A 6,713-nucleotide genomic window follows, 5' to 3' on the forward strand; every position below is an offset into this window, starting at 1 on the left:
TCAAGCCCAGAGCCCTGCGCCTGGCGGGGGAGGAGCAGGCCGCGGCTACGGACTGGGAGGCCTTGCAGATATGTATCTCGCACCACTTCCCCAGCGTAGAGGGGCTACGTGTGCAACATGATTCGCACTCAAAACAACTGTCCAGCTACCCACAGCGCCAGCCCGCCAACAAGTCCGTGCCGGAAGACAGACGCGCAGCAACGCGAGCGCGGGTTTCTAGCCCGCGCCCCCTGGACGGCGCGGCTGGGCCCGCTCCCGCTCCCGCAGGCCAGTTCAATTTGGCCCAACCGCGCGCTGCCGCTGGAGGGTGCAGGTTTCTTCCAGAACCGCGCTCGCTAATTGGCACATAAAACTCCCTCTTGTGCAAGAGCGAAGTTTGCTCTGCCGCTACTCTTTATTTCTCAAACGCAGGGGTGGCTAACCTGCCGGACAAGTGTCATGGGCAGCACGTGCATGTGTGCGTGACAAACGTGGCAGATCAGGCGCAGACTGACAGCACATCACACAGAGGGTGGGGTGCACAAGGCAGAGTGGGAGCTTGGTTAGGGAGCGTGGGATAGGGAGCAGAAAGCAGAGCAGCAAATCAGGTGTGGGAAAGGAGATTAGAGTGGTACTTGGGCATGTCTGTCCCTGTGCCTTAATGCACAGTAGACTTTTACTGTGCATTAAAATATCACGTAAAGAAGTGACTGCGCATTAACCATCACTAAAAAATTTTGCAAATGCACTATGGTGCAGTAGCACAGCATAATGTGTGTTAATTTAGCACCTCACATTGGAATTTAGTACTTCCTTTAGAAAAAGCACATTAATGCACATATAGGACGTGCACCTTGGGAAAGGTGCAGGGCTCATTTGTGGCTAGGAAAACTCTGGTGGAAGCATGCATGTCTGTACTTTCCTACTGACAAATTATAAGATCTGCAATGAGATTTACTTCTTTAAATTTCATAACTTTAGCAGAGAAAACATTTTAAAACTAGCCTCTCCAAAATCCATGGAGATACAGATAGGTGGTCAGCAGCAGGGTACATGGGTGGTAAAGGACAGCCCACAAACTTGGCTCATTTTCTTCACCTTACTCTGCATTTAAAGAACAGTGTCCTTAAGTTGGGGGAGTGAAAACTGTTCACATCTGCCTACAGCTTGTGGGACAGTTGCAATTTGCATGTTCTTAGAAAAGAGTTGCCTTCAGGTAGCATTGAAATAAATGGGAGAGTTTGGCTTCTGCCTGGCTCAGGCTGTTTGGAAGCATCCATCTAAGGTCTACCAAAATTCACCCTGGAACCTGTCTGCTCCCAACACTACGTTGGAGTCAAAGAAAAAGGAGTCGTACCTTTTTATAGTACTTGGTGCCTTTATGGCTTAAGCTTTCTTTTCTTAATTCTTAATGATATTTGAACTCCCAGCCTTTTCAGGAATATTGTTCAGTGCTCCAACCCACACAGCTGCAGTTTTAGGGATTTACTCTTCTTTGGGCTTTACACCAACAGGCAGGTACTGTACTGATAATTTTGCAGGGACTATAGGCAACCTTGCTAGCAGCTACTTTACTGCTGTCACTAAAGACCAGGAAGAATAGACACCAGCTGCAGAGACTTCCTCAGCCTGACAAAGGGTTTTTAAACCTGAAAGCTTGCTAAAAATGTTTTTTCCAACTATTTAAGTTGGTCTAATAGAAGGTATCAGATTCACCCAAAGAAGCTTGTCTGCCTGTGTCCTTAGACCAACACAGCTACAACCTACACCACTAAAGACCAAATGCACTTTCCAAGCCAAGGGCTATCTAGATGTGGTGACAATGTTGACACTAGTCTCCCAGGGACTTCTGCATCTACAATCAGTGCAGCTTTGAGAAGCAACCAACCATCCGAAATTTTCCAGGACAGTTCCAAGTTTCAGAGCTGTGCTCCAGTATCCTCAAAGAAACAGGCATTTTCTTCTGAATCATAGGGGTGGAGGGAGAGAGAGGGAATAAGGGGTGGAGAATGAGTCCTGATTTGGCTGAGACTTCCCTGCCCCCAGTTCCAGGATGCATTTGTTTTATGTCCAGAATAAGCTGGATTCAGACAAACCTGCACCCAAGCAATTTAGTTCTGCTTTGTCAAGGAGTTAATGAGCTCATCTGCAGTGCTACAGCACAGGCAGCTGTACTAACTGGAACCAGTAGTATCGAGACTACGTAAGTTTCTAGGAGGCTTTGGAGAGTCTGGAATTGTATTTCAGCTTTTGCTCCCTGAAAGTTGGTCAGTTCGTGACAGGCATGGTAGGTGGCATACAGTATTGTCAACTGCAAGCATTCATAAAACACAAGTCAGGCTCCAAATGTATCCTAAGCTTTTTTAAAAAATAACATAGCAAATAATAAATTACATGCTTTTAATTTGCCTTCTCTGAAATGCTCAATCTTCTTGGGTCATTGTTGCCCAGCTTCCTGTTTACAGCCCAAAGGCAATCCACCTTTTTTTTCCCTTTGAGATGGAAAGAGACATTTGTCTGCAATCAACTCCAGGAGCTGACATTTTAAGAGAAAGTATCCCAAGGCAACGGATCAGAAGAGGCTGGGGCTGTTGCTCATATTCACAAAGGGTTGCAAGACACAGAACAGCTGCTTCTGTTAGTACTGGCTGCTTGCTGTGTAGGAAGGTCACATTCCTAACATTACCAAACCAGAAGAGACAGGGAGACTGTGACCACCAGGTCAGAGATCTCTCAGGAATGCATAGCTTTGTGAAGTTATCTGTCCACAAGGTCTCGCTTCATATGTCAAGTCCCTACAGACTTGGGGATGTGCAGATGTTTCAAGCAATTGTTGCTGCTGCATGTAAGCAGGTATTGGGTTTGCAGGAGCACTGGGCACCCCTGTTTACAAATGCAAGTAAATGTAAATTAGAAAAATTCCAGCACCAGGGATAACTCTCCATTCCTGCCCTGTCCCCACCCTCTAGGTCAGTTTTGAATCAGTGTGCATAACAGAGACCCATAACCATGACAAAGTAAATGATTACCAAGCAGTGAAGTCATACAGCTGTAGTAAAACATTGTACTGAACAAAAACAAAGATGTAAGCAAGGGTCTGAACCAAATCTGCAAGGCAGCACTTTCTGAATAGTGCACGGACGTTCAAGTGCTTCAGCTTCCACTGGTGGGGCATATAAGGAACTAGCCAATTGCCTGTCAAGAATGACAGAGATGGGCGAGGGGGTTGGGATGGAGTGCCACCACCTACCGCCCCATGCTGCCGCTGCTCTGTCTTTTGCATGGAGTGGGGTAGGGGAGCCAAGGCTGGCCTCAGCTCCCCCACCCTCTGTCCAGCCCTCGGTGCAGCTTCAGAATCATGGCGGAGCTACCCCATGCTTGGAGCACTCTGATTGCCTGTTTCTGTCAGCCAGTGTGTGAATAAAGCCTTACAGCCAGACAGACAGACAGACTTAGGCTTTTATAATATCAGAATAACTGAACAGATCTGGAATCTCAAAGGGTTTTCAGTGAAAGTGATCCAGAATAAGACTACTGGCCTTTCTGTGGGCTTGCCAATGCAACTGGAGTACCCAGATGCTGAAGGTAGTTAAGCAATGCTGATTCCCCTTTCTCACAATACAACAGTTTGCAGTATGGGGCCCTAGGGCCCTATCCCAGTGCACAGGGCTGGAAGGGGGAATGCCAGGGCCTAATGTCAGCATGCAGGTCCCAAGGGCCCAATCCTGGCACACAGGGGCAGCATGAGGCCACAAGGCCTGATCCTGGTGCATGGGGGCAGCAGAGCCCATGTGGAGCCTGATTGGGGTTAGGCAGAAGCAGGGCAGGGCCTGAAGCGGCCCACAAACTGGTACCATGGCGCTCAGCTGGCCTGCAGGACCAAACATTTGAGTACCACTAGTCTACAACAAATACATGTACCAAATTTCAAAATAGCAGCAGAAAAGGACACTTGAAATGGTTAAAAATCTCGTAACAGATCTGGTAACCTTCAAAAAAAGAATAAAGATAAAAGTTCCACTGTGACATTCCACCTTCTCTCCCCATTCAGCTGAACTGTTTGCAGTGTACTATGTACTATTCAGCCATTAACTGTCTCGACTGCTGTAGAAAATTTTAGACAGATTGTGGCACTTCGTAAACAGGCAGGACAAAGCCAGAACTCCAACCCCGTGGAAGCTCTTCTGCATGTTCAGGGCTCCCCAAGGGATAAGGTCTAATGGCCACAAACTTCTGGAAAGCCAATTTAGACTGGACGTAAGGAAAAGCTCCTTTACAATCTGAGTGTCCAGGGTCTGGAACAGACTCCCCCCAGAGGTGGTGCGAGCACCCATTCTGGACTCATTCAAAAGGTGTTTGAATGCATATCTTGCTGAGATCATTTGAACCCAGCAGACTTCCTGCCTATGGCCAGACTCGATGATCTTGCGAGTTCCCTTCCAGACCCTAATATCTATGAAATCTGACAGATTTGTTTTCTTTAATATATTTAAATGACACAATTTTAACCCAAGGAAACATGAAAACAAAATGGTAGTCACTCCATTTTAAGTAATTATATGGCACAAGCCCAATAAGGCTTTATTTTGTAGTTTCTAGATCAGTAAAACAAGGCCCTGAACTCCATGGGAAATGTGTCTAACTGCAGGATATAGCCTCTAGGGCAGTGGTTGTAAACCTTTTTTTGTACCAGGACTCATTTGTAAACATCAGTGGCCAGTCCTGACCCAGTGCCCCTCACTCCCGACCCCCTGCACATATGCGGCAGGAGGTGGATGTGTGGGGCACAGGGGGAGGTCCAAGCACCCCCTCGCAAGCTGGAACTCTGCCAGCCTGCAAGGGAAAAGCCACTGTTCCCCACATTTTTCTTCTTTAAAAGAGAATCCATTTTTAAAGTTTGTTTGCAACCCTTTCATATATTCTTGCAACCCACTTTTGGGTCACAACCCATGGGTTGAGAAACACTGTTCTAGGGTACTATATCCTGCAGCACAGGGAACCAACTCTCTCCTGCATCTCACAGGTAAGGGAAACTGCCCAACATGAAACTCCCTCACACTTATAGTATATATCCCAAACTATAATTTCATGTTTCCTTTAAGCACATCCCACCACATTCATGACCCATACAAATGTAGTCAGATTTGACTGCATATTATTTTTCCTATGAGCACGGATATAGTTTTGTGGTAGTGAGTGAGGGAGATTTTTGTGTTTTACATAGGCTACTTAAATACAAGTACCCAGGGACTGGGACATCTCCCCCACCGGGATTCAGGACAGACTCAAGAGACACTCCGCCAGGCCTAGGGTCAGGGAGGACCGAGTTAGGGAGGGGCTGGACATGTTCAAATCAGCAGGGCCAGACACTCTCCACCCCAGGGTGCTGAGGGAATTGGCAGGAGTCATTGCAGGGACCCTGGCATGGCTTTACGAGCACTCGTGGTGCTCTGGCCAGGTGCCAGAACCAATGTGGTCCCCATTTTCCAAAAAGGGAGGAGGAAGGACACAGGCAACTATAGGTCCATTAGTCTTACTTTGGTCCTGGGAAAGTTCTTTGAGAAAATTATCCAGGAGCACATCTGTGAGGGACCAGAAGGCGGTCTGATGCTCAAGGGCAACCAGCATGGGTTCATTAGGGGCAGGTCCTGTCAGACCAACCTGACTGCCTTCTACGATCATGTCACAAAATCACTGGACACAGGTGTTGCGGTGGATATAGTCTTTCTGGACTTCAGGAAGGCCTTTGACACCGTCTCCCACCCCATTCTCATTAAAAAGCTAGGTGACTGTAGCATTGATGCCTACACAGTCAGATGGGTCACAAATTGGCTAGGGGGCCACACCCAGACAGTGGTGATGGATGGGTCATATTTAACATGGAGGGATGTGAGCAGTGGAGTCCCACAGAGCTCGGTCCTCGGGCCCGCACTGTTTAATTTCTTTATTAGCAACTTGGACGAGGGGGTGAAAAGCGTTCTGTTCAAATTTGCTGATGACCACAAGATTTGGGGCAAGGTGGGCACCCTAGAAGGGAGGGACAGGATACATCTGGACCAGCACAGGTTACAGGGGTGGGCGAATGTGAATTGGATGGGATTCAATACTGACAAGTGCAGGGTACTGCACTTGGGCAGTAAGAACCAGCAGTATACCTATAGGCTGGGGAACTCGCTTCTCGATAGCACAGTGGCCGAAAGAGATCTTGGAGTCATTATCGATTCTAAAATGAACATGGGCCGCCATTGTGAGGACGTGATCAGTAAGGCTAACTGCACCTTGTCATGCATCCACAGATGCATCACGAGCAGGTCCAAGGAGGTGATCCTCCCCCTCTGTGTGACACTGGTCAGGCCACAGTTGGAGTACTGCGTCCGGTTCTGGGTGCTGCACTTCAGGAGGGATGTCAACAGCATCAAGAGGGTCCCGAGGAGGGTCACTCGCATGATCAGGGGGCAACAGGGCAGACCCTACGTGGAGAGGCTACAGAACCTGAACCTGTTCAGCCTTCACAAGAGAAGGCTGAGAGGGGACCTGGTGGCCATCTATAAACTTACTAGGGGGGACCAGAGGGGAATGGGTGAGACCCTGTTCCCCCAAGCACCTCCTGGAGTAACAAGGAATAACAGCCACAAGTTGATTGAGAGTAGGTTCAGGCTAGACATCAAGAGGTACTACTTCACAGTCAGGGCGGCCAGGATCTGGAACCAGCTTCCAAGGGAAGTGGTGCTGGC

Source organism: Alligator mississippiensis, chromosome 5 (assembly GCF_030867095.1).
Source record: "Alligator mississippiensis isolate rAllMis1 chromosome 5, rAllMis1, whole genome shotgun sequence".
NCBI classification, from domain to species: domain Eukaryota; kingdom Metazoa; phylum Chordata; order Crocodylia; family Alligatoridae; genus Alligator; species Alligator mississippiensis.